This window comes from Arachis ipaensis, chromosome B3, assembly GCF_059453495.1.
Source record: "Arachis ipaensis isolate K30076 ecotype BB chromosome B3, ASM5945349v1, whole genome shotgun sequence".
NCBI classification, from domain to species: domain Eukaryota; kingdom Viridiplantae; phylum Streptophyta; class Magnoliopsida; order Fabales; family Fabaceae; genus Arachis; species Arachis ipaensis.
In genome coordinates this window covers 8,121,642-8,136,890 of record NC_142438.1, presented here as the reverse complement: position 1 = coordinate 8,136,890, position 15,249 = coordinate 8,121,642, and positions in this window count along the sequence as shown.

Below are 15,249 nucleotides of genomic sequence, written 5' to 3'. Positions count from 1 at the left end.
GATATTTTTGTGTTAACTTTAATTATAAAGTAAGTTTTGCAATTACCAATCAAATTAACTTAGTTATTGAAATAGTCAAGCTGTTTGATGAATTTCGTTTGAACTAGTGGATTAGTTGTTGGAAAGGGAATGTAAATTTTAATAGTTAAAAATTTTAATGTAAATTTCCAATAAACTATTATGTTTATTTCTTAGATTCAAGTTAAAAATTAAAATAGTTCTTAACATTTTATTGTTCAAAATTATCCATAATATTTAAAAAATATTTTGATAATGTTATTATGAGGTGTTTATCTGAATTAATGATAGAGATGAGTTAAGTCTTAAAGTGATTTTGAATTTGTAATCGAATCTTAAGGTTATTTCTAAACTTAAAATGATCCCAATGTTGTCCCTGATTTTAACAAAAGTGACTCACGGTCGTCCCTAAAGTACTTTTCAAGGAATATTCCTTAACGACGTGATGACGTGTACAGAAAAAAAGCCACGCTATATAAGTAACGTCTATATGACGTGGCTATCCCTATTTGACTCAATTTAGTCCCTGTAATGGTTTATAATCCTAATCCCCAATTTGAGTTCCAGATAGTTGCGTCCACAATTAGAAGCCATTCTACCTCTTCTTCTCTGCCGTTGTTAAACGCAGTTTAAATGGGTCATAATATGCGGAGGCAGCAACCTTGTTGGTAGCTCTAGTAACTGACGCTCTAAGGGAAGCTGTGAGAGGAGAACCTCCAGAAGTAGTCACGAACGACTTCCAGAGAGGTATGGGTGTGGTAGTCGACCCGTCCTCAAATGGTCAAGAACAAACATGAATCTAGGAAGACCATCTTATGGTTGTCTTAACTATAATATAAGTGATTTTTGTTAAGGTATATAGCTAGTGTCATTGCTCTTTCAATTTGTAACATTTCTTCTCCATGGCCATGAAATGTGGTTGTCGAGTGTTGGCAAGAGGTGTTGTGGTCTCTTTATGTAGGATAATAAAGTTCAGGATGAAGAAGAAATAAATGGTACAGATAATCATAAATATGAAATAGAGGAGTGGAGAATAAAATTTGCTTGGAAGATTATAAGTTTGGAGTCTGAAGTTAGGACTCTAAAAATGACATTTTTGTTTGTTGTTAGTTATTATATTACTAATTGTGATTGTTGTCTGTGTAGCATGGAAGTGGTGAAGGCCATTTGGATATTTTGTAATAGAAAAGCCTAAATGCGATGGTTGTGGTTGCTGTACCCTATGAACAAATGCATAGAAATGATAACACAATGTCCTATTTTGTTGTTATTATTGCTAACTGTAATTTAGAAATGAAAGAATATGAAGCGAAAGAACAGTAATAAAATTTTAAACATTTAGTGATACATGGGTTTCGAATGGTAGGAGTTGGTTGCTGGTGGTTTTGAAATTTCAGTATTTTTAGGTTGGTTGATACATGGGTTTAGAATTGGGTTAAGAAAAATGGCCTTGGAGCTTGGTCCTATTCTCAGTAAAACTGGTTGGGTAGAAACTTTATTTTGGATGGTAGTTCTTCTAATATGTTAGAACAGATATCCCATGCTTATAGTACACAGGCACCTCTCCTTTGTTTCTTTTAGCATAGAAGCATATCTCCAAGAGCTCAGCATCAGAATTTAGTTTTCTTATACCAATCTCTAATGACCTGTTTGGAACTAGCCACCAACAGTGTTCCATCTTATCATATCCAAGCTCTTTGCAGTACTTCCTAATGAAAAATACATCTAGCCAATCTAGGTCAAGTTTTGGAATCTCTAAAATATGGTCCCTGGTGTATGAGATGACACCGTTTTCACTCGTCACAAAGAATCCTTCATGGTAACACACAATAGTTATAAGAACCATTTGCAAATAAAAAATGATTATCAAAATTGTCATCAACCAGGAACGCACAATAAACCCAAACCCTAAACCACTATGAAAACACATAAACTACATACATATTTCTGTTTTCAGTACATTCCAACTATAGCTACTATCATCGTCACAGACAAAAACAAATAATAAAAACGAAACAATAACACAAGAAAAAAAATCTTAACAAAAATTTTCAGAAAAAACACATCACAAAAGAGATGAACGAATGAAAATCGATTAACAATGTAAAAAGAAATGGAAGAAAAAAACCATGATTAAGAAAAACAGAGGAGTAGAAGTGGTTATTTAGTTTCTCCTTTTTATTTTAGTTACCTCTAACAACTAAGATGCTTCTCGTCAGACCACTACGTGTGCGATGGAGATGACACAATTACAGTGTAGTTGCTTTCTTTGAGAGAACGCCAGAAAAAATTCCTCTCAAAGTGGCGCCATTGAAGAAAATATGGAGAAAAATAAGAGACTTCGTTGGTTTGAGAAAGGAATAGTCACTCAGCATATTAATCCCCCCATATACACTAAATGACATCGTGTCTATGCTATTTGGACGTCAAAAATAAAACGACGTTATTTTGGCAGTCCAGCGTGACCTCTGTCTAATTACGTCATATTTCTGTCACTAGAAAGTACTTCAAAGACGACTATGAGTCACTTTTATTAAATTCAGAGATAACATTAGGGCTATTGTAAGTTTAAGAATGACTCTCAAGTTGGATTGTTCAAAATTATCCATAATATTTTAAAAATATTTTGATAATGTTGTTATGAGGTGCTTATCTAAACTAATAATAGAGATTGAACATAAGGTGATGGTGCTTCAAAACTTCTAAAATGCTCTTTTGTGTGTCCTTAGATGGTAATTAAAAATGTATACAAGAGACTCTAATACCAAAATCAGCATATAATATATATATATATATATAACATTTAGAGTAAGTCTCAAAGTTGTCTATAACGTTTTAATCGTCCAATTTAAGTTCCTAACGTTTCAAAATTGACTCAATGTTGTCCTGTCGTTAGGGATCCATTAACAGAATTGACGGCAGGACAAAATTGAGACAATTTTAAAACGTTAGGAACTCAAATAAGACGAAATGTTGGGGACAAAAACGATACATAAAAATAAATTTTAGTTTTATCTTTTAATAATATTAATTTTTTATTATACATAATATTCAATTATTTTTTAATCACATCTAAATAAATTACATTTAAATGCTCAATTACTTTAAGTATGAGGACATTAAATAGAAGTATTGGTATAACTGACTATTTAGAATGGAAAAACCAGCGATTGTAGGAGTGGTTTTAAAATATATAAAAAATTAAAGACTATTTTAATTATATAACATAAACGTTGTGCCTTGTGCATCAAATTAATACTAAAGCACATGTTAATTAAGGGAAGAGCCCATTGTATTACAAACCCATTCCTTTACCAGCAGTATGTTTTTTTAATTTTTTACGGGCAAATTTCCATCCAAATCTATATTTGGTATGAATCATATTTTTACTAATTGCTTTTGCTTCTTAATTCTGTAATCGCATTTCTTCTTTTATAAAAAAGAATAAATAAAATATTCCCGTTTATCTATCTCTTTTATTTGTCAAAATAAACCACATCAATTTCCAATTTTGCATCGGTGGGGTTGGGGATAAAGATTTGTTCGGAACTTCATATTCTCACTATCTTATTATTCTTTCTGATCTTCACGATAAAGAGCTAGCTTCTTGTGCTTTACATAACACAAGTGGCCACACAAAATTATATATATATATATATTGTGGATTTAGTTAAATTGTCTAAGGGCATTATTTAAGAGAATAAGTTTTTTTTATGGGTTAATACTCAAATTCGTCTCCGAAAGATTACGCGATCTTCATTTTCGTTTCCGAATGATTTTTTTAATCAAATTAGTCCCTGAAAGATAACAAATAAGTCAAATGAGTCCTAATGTCAGATGGGCGATGACGTGGCACGTTAAGTGCCACGTGGCATGATGACGTGGCACGCCACGTGGCAGGTCAGTGACACGTGGCATACCCGTGACTCTAAGTATTACTATCATTACATCCTATACGTAAGTAATACCGTAATGGACAAAAAAAAGATGTAGTAGAAAAAAAATAGTGGTATAACTTTGTTTAGCTTAACATACATAAATTTTGATTTCGAGCATATAATTTTGTGTAGGTTAATAAATACATACATTTCAATTTTGAGTATATATATATACTCCAGCAAAATATAATAATGTAAGAAAAAGGTTTTAGAATAAAAAAGAATAAAAGAGATTTTGAGAAGAATTAAAAGAAAGAGATAATTTTATTGAAAAAAAATTTTAAGAAGAAAATATACAATTACTAATATTTTGTTTGTCAATTACATTTCTATTAAAATTATTAGTATCAAAAAATATTTCAAATTTAATATTATGAAGAAAAAATAAAAAAAATTATATAAGGACTAGTTTGACTAATTTTTTAAAATTTGAGGGATGAAAATGACTTACGTCTAGACTTTCAAAAACTATTTTGACTATAAAAATCTTTTGTACATGTCAAATGACACGTGGCATGTCACGGGTATGCCACGTGTCACTGACCTGCCACGTGGCACTTTAAGTGCCATGTCATCGTCCATATGACAGAAGGACTAATTTGACTTATTTTTTATCTTTCAGGGACCAATTTGATTAAAAAAATCATTCGGGGACGAAAATGAAGATCGCGTAATCTTTCGGGGACGAATTTGAGTATTAACCCTTTTTTTTATTCTATTAATATATTAACGGCATAAAAAATTAAATTATCATATTAATAAAAATAACTAATTTTAATATTTAATATTTAAAAAATTATTTAAACACATCAATCTGATTAAATTATTGTGTAAAACTCTTTAGGTTTCGTTACATTAAAATTAAACCTTTTTATACTCTTCATATTGATTGTACATCATGGTCAATATGCATGGCCAAAAATTTTAAATAAATGAAAAAATAAACAAAATTCAAGCCCATATTTAGGCAAAAAAAAAAAAAAAAAAAAAAAACAAAGAAATTGAAAGACCATAATATTCGTATTGTACATGCAGCAACTTATTGATCAACAGCAGACTCTTAAATAGGATTCAGATTCGCAATGGATTAATTCTTGACCTATTCAATTAGAAAATACCGTGTACAACAAAAAATACTAGAAATTTTGACTTGGAAGAAGTTTGTAGTACAAACATTCATTAATTGATATATATGAAGGTCTTGAGTCCAAATTTTTCCTCCCTTGATACATCGTCATTGAAAAAATTTTGTATTGCAAATGTGCAATTTCGTTTAAGTTTATAACGGTTTTGGTTAAGACTTAAGAGTGATGCGTTTTGTTTGAAATATACTCTTATTTGTATGTTTTGTTAACTGAGAGTTAATAAAAATTGATTTTACTATCTTTTAATTTGTATCATTAACCTAACTTTTTTTTAACCTACATTTTTTTACATGGAACCTGCTCAAATAAGTATAATGATATAATTTTAGTATGTCCGGAGCCAACAGTTAAAAGAAACAAAATCTTTAGGTTTAAAACTTTTTAAATGACAATCCAAATATAGTGGCGGATCTTTATATGGACAATGAAGGTTATGGCGCTTTTAATTTTTTATAAAATTAATAGTAGTTGTTGATTAATTAAAACAATGAGTTAATTAGCTAGAGTTTCTCTTTTAAAGTAAGATACTTTGTGTTTGAGTCTCATCTTTATCATTTACCCAATATATTATTTTATATCAAATAAATAACGATAACTAATTAATTGAGGACCAATAAATTAAATCCTTTTACACACTCAATGAAATAATTATTTTTTTAACAATAATTTAGTTATTTATATTAAAAAAATACTAAATTTTTTTATTTTGATTCAATTATTAAAAATTTTAAGTCACTCAAAATTCAAAGAATATTATTTTAAAATTATTTTTATTTGTAAATTTATTTATTTCATGTCATATTTTTAACAAATTTAAAAATAATTTTTACATTAATATTTTTTATTAATTTTCTACAATAATTTTTCAAGTTCTGCCACTATAAATACCCTATTAATAATTTCAGTTTTAGCTTTTTTTTTTTTGTTGAACAGTCTTAGCATTCTATGTGAGTGGTTAAACTTTATTAATATTGATATATTTTGGGTGTGTTTGGCAACCACGTTAGAAGAGGAAAAATACGTTACAGTTTCTTAAAAGCTTCAATTTTTGGTTTGGCTAATTTTTTTCTCTATAAACGCAAAAGTAATTTTAGTCTCAAAACCACGTTTATAAGAAGCAACAATTTCTAGTTTTTGGCCATTAATATTTAACATTTATTTTTCTTTACCATCTTTATCCTTTATACATATTATTGTATTATTTATAGAATTGTTATTATTTCTTTAGATGAGTTCTTTTTTTATTATTTATTATTTATATTTTTTATTAATTTTTTATTTGACATTATATATTTTTATACTGGTAATTTTGTACATTATATTTATTATTATCTTTTTATAATATAATCTATTGATCCCATTAGGTAAAATAAATTAAACAAAAAAATTAACCATAAATAATAATAATAGTAAGAAATTATAGTGTACTAAAAAAGAGTACTAAAAGTACTAAAAATATACTATATAAAAATATATAAAAACAAAGTATAAAAAAAATTAAACATATATAAAAAAAATAATATTATAATTTAATGTCATGTCCTTTTTAGTAATTATCTATCTAAAAGTGATTTTAATTAATATTATTCAAATAATATTTATTTTATCAAAATCAATTTTAGTATAGAGTTGCCAAACATAAATCACGTTGACACAAACTTACTTCTATCCAAAATCAATTCTATAAAATCACTTTTATTCAAATTTCAGTTTGACAAACCACAATCCAAACACACACCTTATCGTTATAAAAGATATCATTTTCTGATTCACTGTAAAAAATACTATCTAATAGAAAATTTTATTGTTTTCCGACCGATGACATCCTAATCCTAAATTTTATATGCGGTGACTACTTTTTATATATATCAGCTTATCATATGATTAATCATATTTACATGCAAAACTAGTGTTGCATTCCATAAATATAAAAATCATAATAATGTATAGGAATTATACTATCAGTCTATCACCTAAATTTTACAATAAATTAGGGTATATTAGCTATACAGTATTATCTTAAAAGAAAAAAAAAAACTCAGTAATGTAATTTACCCAGACATACTAAAGCTTCCTTATAAAAATAATTATTATTATTTTTCCTGGTGGTTATGGTTAGGTTGGTGTGCATTATTATTTTGTCATTAATTTTGAGTGCTTGTCCTGTCATAACATTTACCCAATATTGATATATGAACCTAGCTACTCCAAAAATGGTTGATAACTAATTAAGGACGAACATCATCAAATGGAGATATTAAATGAATAAATAAATATAAATGATGTTCCAAAACTAATAGTGGGTCTTATGTATTGATTTATTCGTACATAATTAATCAGTTTGGCTCGCTATTATATATATATATATATATATATATATATATATATATATATATATATATATATATATATATATATAATGCATTATACTGATTTAGGTGTTAAAGTTGTAGCCACGTCTTTTGTAAGTCTCTATCTCATACTTGCTGAGAAGATAAAATCATAAAAAATTTAGGAGGTCATTTTGTTATTTTGTCAATATTGTATTTTATATGATTACATTAACATTTCTCAAGTTTTTACATATACAAATATTTAAGTGGTACACACATGAATTATTGGGCTAATTTCTTTTTATATGAAAAAAATTTATGTGTAATTCATCATTATGGATAATTAGTGTGTTTTTTTTATATGAATTATTTTTTTATATTTTAAGTAACAAATCGGACCCTCAAATTTGGAGAAGTAGAAAAATCTGAGGGTCTATTAGATTTCATAGAATTACAAATCTGAGAGTCAGATTTGTATATTCAAAAAAATTTAAAATAAAAAAACTCAAATTTAACCTCAAATTTGTCTTTTAAAAAAAGAAAAAATTAAAACCACAAATCTGACCCTCAGATTTGTGGTCATCAACAAAAAAAAATTAAAACACCACAAATCTAAAGATCAAATTTGTGGAATTTATATAAATAAAAAACACACAAATTTTTCACTTTATTTAAAAACACCACCTTCTACCCGCATATTAAAAATACAAAGTAAAATTATTGAGTGGTTTACACAAATAAAATAAAAAGAGGAATTAAATTACTAGATTATTTTAATTCAACTTTTATTATGTATTTGTCTTTTTTCAATTTACGTGTGTAAGTCAAAATTTATATATAATACTATAATCTAATAGTCAAACACCTACCTGCAATAATTTATTAACATTTTTTTAACATATTAATTAACAAGTAAATCCTTGTAGAACTCGGTAGAACTACAATTTTTATTTTTTTTTATTTTTTTTGTAAATTCACTCATGTGCAAAGGATTTATAATGTTTTAAGCATGTTAACAAGTGAATCGTTAGAAAGGTCAAGCTATTAGTGTTGTTCATAAATTCTTGTATGTCCGCAACAACGATTTATTAAAGAATGACATTGATGTCGGCTTCTTTCCCCGTTTGTGCAACATCTAAACCCTATTTATTCTCCAAACCAATTGAATAAATATATTAAGTTAGATTAGACTAAATCTCCATTTTAGCCTCTGAAATTCACGCGATTACTTAATTTGGTCTTCGAAATTTAAAATTACCTATACTAGTCTTCCAGATTCAATTCGGACATCGATATGGTCCCTCGACTCTTTCTGGCGATGACTAGGCAAACAGAGTACTGAGATGGCACCCTCCCTGTCACGTTGGATGATGAGTAAACGACGTCGTTTACCATTGACGTCCAAAAAAGTCAAAAATAAAGAATAGTGGAGGTAGAAAAGAAGAAGAATACTTTATTTTAGATCTCCATTGTTTCTTCTCCCTTCATATATAAAGCAATGACATTTCTGCTTGTTTGGGTGCCAAGGGTAAACGACGTTGTTTACTCATCATCCAGCGTGACAAGAAGAGTGCTATCTCAGCATTCCGTTTGTCTAGTCATCGTCGGAAAGAGTCGAGAGATTCCATTGGTGCCCGGACTTAAATATGGAGGATCATTATAGGTAATTTTGAATTCCGAGGACTAAAATAGATAATCGCATGAATCTTAGGGACAAAAAATGGGATTTAGTCGTTAGGTTAAGACAATCTAATCATTTAATTAAATTTTGTTAAGTTAAATCTTAAAGTAGTCCCTAAACTTGCACTCGAGTCTCAAAGTAATCCTTGAAATTAATAATTACTCAAATTCGTCCCCGAAATTGCCCTCCGAAACTCATAGTAGAACCTAAAATAATTTTCGTCCATCCTTGCCATTGAACAGGATTAAAACGATGTCGTTTTGTATTATAAAAAAGAAAAGAGTCTCCCCCTCCCCCTTCCCCTTCTCTAACGCTCACTATCCATTTTCCTCTCATCTTCGGCATCCCTCTCCGGCCGCCCACCAATGCCCATCTCAACTTTCCCTCCCTTTTCACCAAAGTATGCATCTTTCACCTCTTGTAACCATTTTTCGTTTCTTGGATTTCTCGCTTTCTTCATCAAACACGCAAAGAAAAAGATAAAATAAAATGATAAGTGTTTAATACTTGTACCATGTTCTTGCTGGAAGGAGGAAGAACGAAGACTATCCTCTATTCTGCTGTTTTTCTGCGTCAGTAAGAGATTGGCGAGCTGAAAAGAGAGGTTGGGGGTTGTGTTCTGTGAGTGATGATGAGGCCGAAGGGAAGGAGCAGGCCAGCAGCGCAGGGTGGTGGCAGCGGTGGCTGGTCTTGCGCGAAGAAGAGGAGAAAAGCAAGGAGAAGAAGAATAGGAAAAGGAGGGAAGAAGAAGGGGTCGTGGGGTAGTCTCTAGGGTTGCTAGTGGCTTGGGAAGGAACGACAGAGGGAGATGTCACGACGGTCTGGGTTTGACGGCGGCGCTAGGATGGTGGCAGCCGACAGCGAGCTTGTGAGGAAAATGAGCTGGCTTCGTGGTCTTGTGGGTTACATCGGTGGTCCGCAACGTTGCCGGCAGATAGAGGGTGTCCTCTGGCGGTGGCTCGTTGGCAGGGGTGATGATGAAAAGTCAAAAAACAGAGAATAAGAGGAAAAGAAGAAAAAGAGGAAGGAAAAGCGGAAGGAGAAGGGGAAGGGGAGGGGGAGACTCAGGTGTTTTTTTTTTATAATACAAAACGACGTCGTTTTAATCCTCTTCAATGGTAAGGATGGACGAAAATTATTTTAGGAACTATTATGAGTTTCGAAAGACAATTTCGGAGACAAATTTGAGTAATTATTAATTTCAGAAATCACTTTAAGACGCAAATGCAAATTCAGGGACTATTTTAAGATTTAACTCAATTTTATTTGATCTAATCTATAATAGAAAACCCTGAACGATTATTAGTATGTTTAATCTAGACACAAACATAAGAAAAAATCAAGATAAATAAATTAAAGGCATCCTCCTACTTACGAGTGTGTTTACTGATTAGCAGTGTTTTTCCCCTCTCCATTATTGTTTCACAATGTTGCTAGGTCTAGCTAAATATTTTTTTGACAGATGCAAAACTTTTTTTCAAAAAAAGCGCCGAACGTCACTTGCATATCACAAAAAAATATAAAATTTATATTTAAAAAGACAAATAAATATTCTTTGTGTTGAATTATAAATTGAAAAGACGAAGTGCCATATTTAATTACGCATAGTTTTAAAATTTAGAAATAAAGATAAATTTAAATTGAGTTATGTTACGTGTACATTAAAATCAGCCATCAAAATCAGTCACCATTATAAAATATATGTTGAAATATAAATACATATTAAAAATAATTTAAACTACACATGTATTTATATACAAATATATTGATAGCTAATTTTAGTAGATGATTTTGGTGTGTAAATAACATTTTTAATTTAAATTACGTTCTTTTTATTTCTAAAATTACACCGTCATGCTATAATACAGTGGAATAATATCTTTTTTTTCTTTTTTCTTCAAGTAAATATGAACTCTTTCTAATTTTTAGACCTGCAAAAATTTCCATGAATAGCAAGCTTCCCTCAAAAGATTTTTTTCTCATATCTAAAGAATTGGTATTACGAATTCTAAAAACACTCATAAAAGAGGATTATCATTTTAAGAAAAATGCTGAATATGTCAAATTTAACATTGAATATTAGTAACAGTTTTACTGCTGAATTTGACAATAAATTTGTCAGGTAAAAAAGATACCGTTAAAATTTGACAGTAATAATGGCACGATTATTAACAGCGGATTTTTTTGCGGGTAATTTGAATTAGTGCAATGTTGTGTTTTGGCCATTCACAAAGTGTTACCGTCGAATTTATCCACTAGTAAATTTGACGGTAATTTTGTCCTAAATTCGAATCGCGAACCCCTCTCTCTCTCTCTCTCTCTCTCTCTCTCTCTCTCTCTCTCTCTCTCTCTCTCTCTCTCTCTCTCTCTCTCCCAACCACCTCCGACAGCCTTTTCATTAGCGTCGGCCACCACCAACAGTATTCAAAGATTACATAGACTCCTTGCGTCGCGTTGGTAGCTCTATCGTTGCCGTTTTCGTCGCTCTCTCTCTCTCTCACCAAACCATCTCCGTCAGCCTTTCCATTAGCGTCAGCCACCACCAACAGTATTCAAACACTGTATGGACTCCTTGCGTCGCGTTGGTAGCTCTATCGTTGCCATTTTTGTCGCTCTTGTTAAAATGTTATTTAATTTTTATAAGAACAGGTAAGAACAGAATGGATATTTACAAAAACGAGTTAAGATAGAGCAGTCTACTATCCGTAAGTAGAAGTAAAACGGATAATAATAAAATCAAAAGAAAGTGAGATGAGGTCAGATAAAACAAAAATTCACTCTTATCCACCCCACTGCCACCCCCTAATTGGACTACGTACAAATTAAAGAGAAAAGATGATGATATAATAATAAGCATTCTGTTTATATCCTGACCTAATACTAAGGCCTAGGTCAAAAGCATATCAAAAGGCCCAATCCAAAGGTTGGCCTTCACTTCCGACCGATCTCCTCAGAAGAGGTTGGAATCGACATAGGCTCCACCCCAAAGAAGTCGGGTGCGAAAGATAGCTGGTAGATAACACTTATTCAAATAAGTAACTGCCCCTAAAATCTCTCAACTCACTTCCAAGAACCATATCTCAACTTCCCTAAGATAAAGGGATAGTTATCCACCTTAAAAGGTGGAACTACTCCAACGGTAGTTATTGATTCACCACTATAAATACACTGACACCCCTCAAGTATCTCTAAGTTCCAATACTCTCTAAACCTGCTAAAACCCTTTGCTAACTTAGGCATCGGAGTGTCTTTGCAGGTACCACCCCATTCTTTCACAAACACAAGTCGAACGGTAACCCCAAACGCAAATCAAGTCGAAAATCCTCTCCTCCAGACATACCAACTTTATCAATCCAGCCTATTAATCTCCGGTTACCCACTCCTTCCTCGGTCCTTTCGTGGATAAATAATGTACAAGCTTAGCCATAGAAGGTCAAACCAATATTTGTCGGCACCAAATCTTCAATCACGAAACTCTAAACTTAGGGTGCGTTTTTATAATATTTTATTACAAAGAATTGCTATATGATAATGTTCTTTCGGAAAATGCAGAAAACAACAAGGATATATATCATTGTCATGTTGACTTCATTCATTCATTACATTTATAGTATATCACACGATTCACAAATTAAAAGCCACGTTCAAGAAAGTGAAATGTGAAACAAGTTTTGTGAAAAATTAATTTTACAATTGGTGATGTAAGTTTAAATTAAAATTTTAAAATATTTATTATTAAATTTCATAAAAAATTAATAATAAATTTGATATTCAAATGCTATTATATAAGAATATATACTAAAGAGTGTTTATTTATAAATCAAAGATAGAATCTAATTATAATTATAAAATCAACTTAATATCAATATAAATTGTAAACAAAAATTCAATATGAGATAGATCTAAATACTATATAATGTACAATATTCAAAATATATATATTCTAATATTTTTCTTTGAATCCTAACAGCAACTTAAATTTATAACTTATTAAAAAAATAATGAAATAAGAAAATTATAAGAACTTAAAATGCAGATAAAATTACAAAAAGTACAAATAATTAAAACTATAAAATGTCAAAAACTCAGGATGTAGACAGACTTAGAGGTAGCGTTTGTTTTGAGGTACTGAGACAGAGACTGAGAGACTGAGATTCAGTATCGTGTTTGTTAGTTTAGAGACTGATACTAAAATTTCTATCTCTGTCTCTAAAATTTCAGTATTTCAGTACCTTCAAAAAGTAGGGACACAGGGGACTGAAATTTTTAGAGATAGAGATTGAAACTTTAATAACATTTTATACCTAAAATACTTTCATTTCAATTAATTAATTCCAATTTTACCCTTTGTGCAAATTAAATTAGAGTTTCATTTTTGTTTCAATTCCTGTATCCCATTTCGTACCAAACAGAATACTGAGATTTATTTCAATCCCTGTCTCTTAGTCTCTGTCTCTCAGTCTCAGTCTTTCTGTTTCTGTCTCTCTACCAAACGCTATCAGAAAGAACAAATAAAACTGCTGAAATTCGAGATTGAACGAAATATAGATAGAACTAGAAAAATGTGATGAATTTGGTATTGTTGGTGACAAATCAAGTATCAACAAAATAATAGACTTAAGATAGAACAAATAATAAAATATCAACAAATTATTCTATCAGAATGACAGAAAATCAACATAAAGAAAATAATTTAATGTGCATAATCAATATAAAAAGAATTTTATAAAAGAATGTTCGATTATAAACTTAAAATGGCTAATATTATATGAGAGGTTGATATACACTATATAGTTACATTTCAACATTATAGGAACACAAGAATCGGCTATGTATGATCTGATATCGATTAGACAAACTTTTTATTGGAAAAGAAAAAAAAATATATTAATATAAGTTAGGGATATATAGTGGACCCTAGGGTTACCATAAATCGTGGCATATTGAAGGGTGCTGATTTGCAATCCCTCACGATAATATTATATCTTTGCGCGATTTGTTGCATGGTCCTTCAATTCATTCAATCTTTGAAATTATCAGCTTAACTTATACTGTATGGTCCACAGAAAAATTCTTGTATACATAAAAAAGAAAAAAGGAAGAATTTTATTTTCAATAAAGTGAAATACAAAGACTTATTAAAAACGTATTGGCATCACATAATAATTATTATTACGAAAAGGGAGAATAATATTTTTTCTTTGCGTGATGCTAATTATAATTATAATTTTGCTTTGGGACGTGACACATAGGCTCCACAGTTTTGACTTGTATATTACTTTCCCTAGCACTATGGGGCTTGGTTTCTGAATAATTCTAACAATAATAACCGTGCATCAACTACTAAAACGATCGTGATGGACTGATGGCTCGAGAAATGAAAAAAGAATTAAAAATTATAAAATGGATTCTTATCCACTTTATCAAATCAAAAGAAGAGCCAAGCTTGGGCCACGCAATTATAGCCTTCACCATCCATGTTCTTCTGAAAACGAGATCCTACTTTGCTTCTTAAATCTGCTCTGATCTATCCATTGTTAGAATCTCAAGTAGTGCAGCATAGAGTGAAAGGTTTTCATATTTTGAATAATCAATGGATTAATAGGTAAAATTTACTTTTATTTATTTATTAAATATTTGTAATAGAATAAAATATCATTTTTATCCCAAACGTTTGAGGTAAGACATATGTGCGTCGTCTTTAACGTTTAAATTGTTTTATTTGTATTCCTAACATTTGTAAAAGTGATTCAATGTTATCTTGCCGTCAATTATACATCATGAACTTTAGTTGGAGTTCTAAAAATCTTTTTTTGAAATTAGAATACAAATATTTGGAACAGAATCGACGATCTATTCCGGATAATAGCTCATTAAAAGTTGAAACTAATCTCTGCAAGATTTACATAATTCACTTTTTTAGGAATATAATTGAACCTGAACACAAATAGTGGGTACAATATTGAAATCGAACACATCCAAGTGAGACCTAATTGAGAATGAATATATCCAAGTGAGAATAATTGAAAAATATAATCTAATCTGTTAGTATAATTGACGACATGATAACTTGAATCACTTTTATAAATGTTAGAGATACAAATAGACGATATAAATGTTAGGAATATAAATAG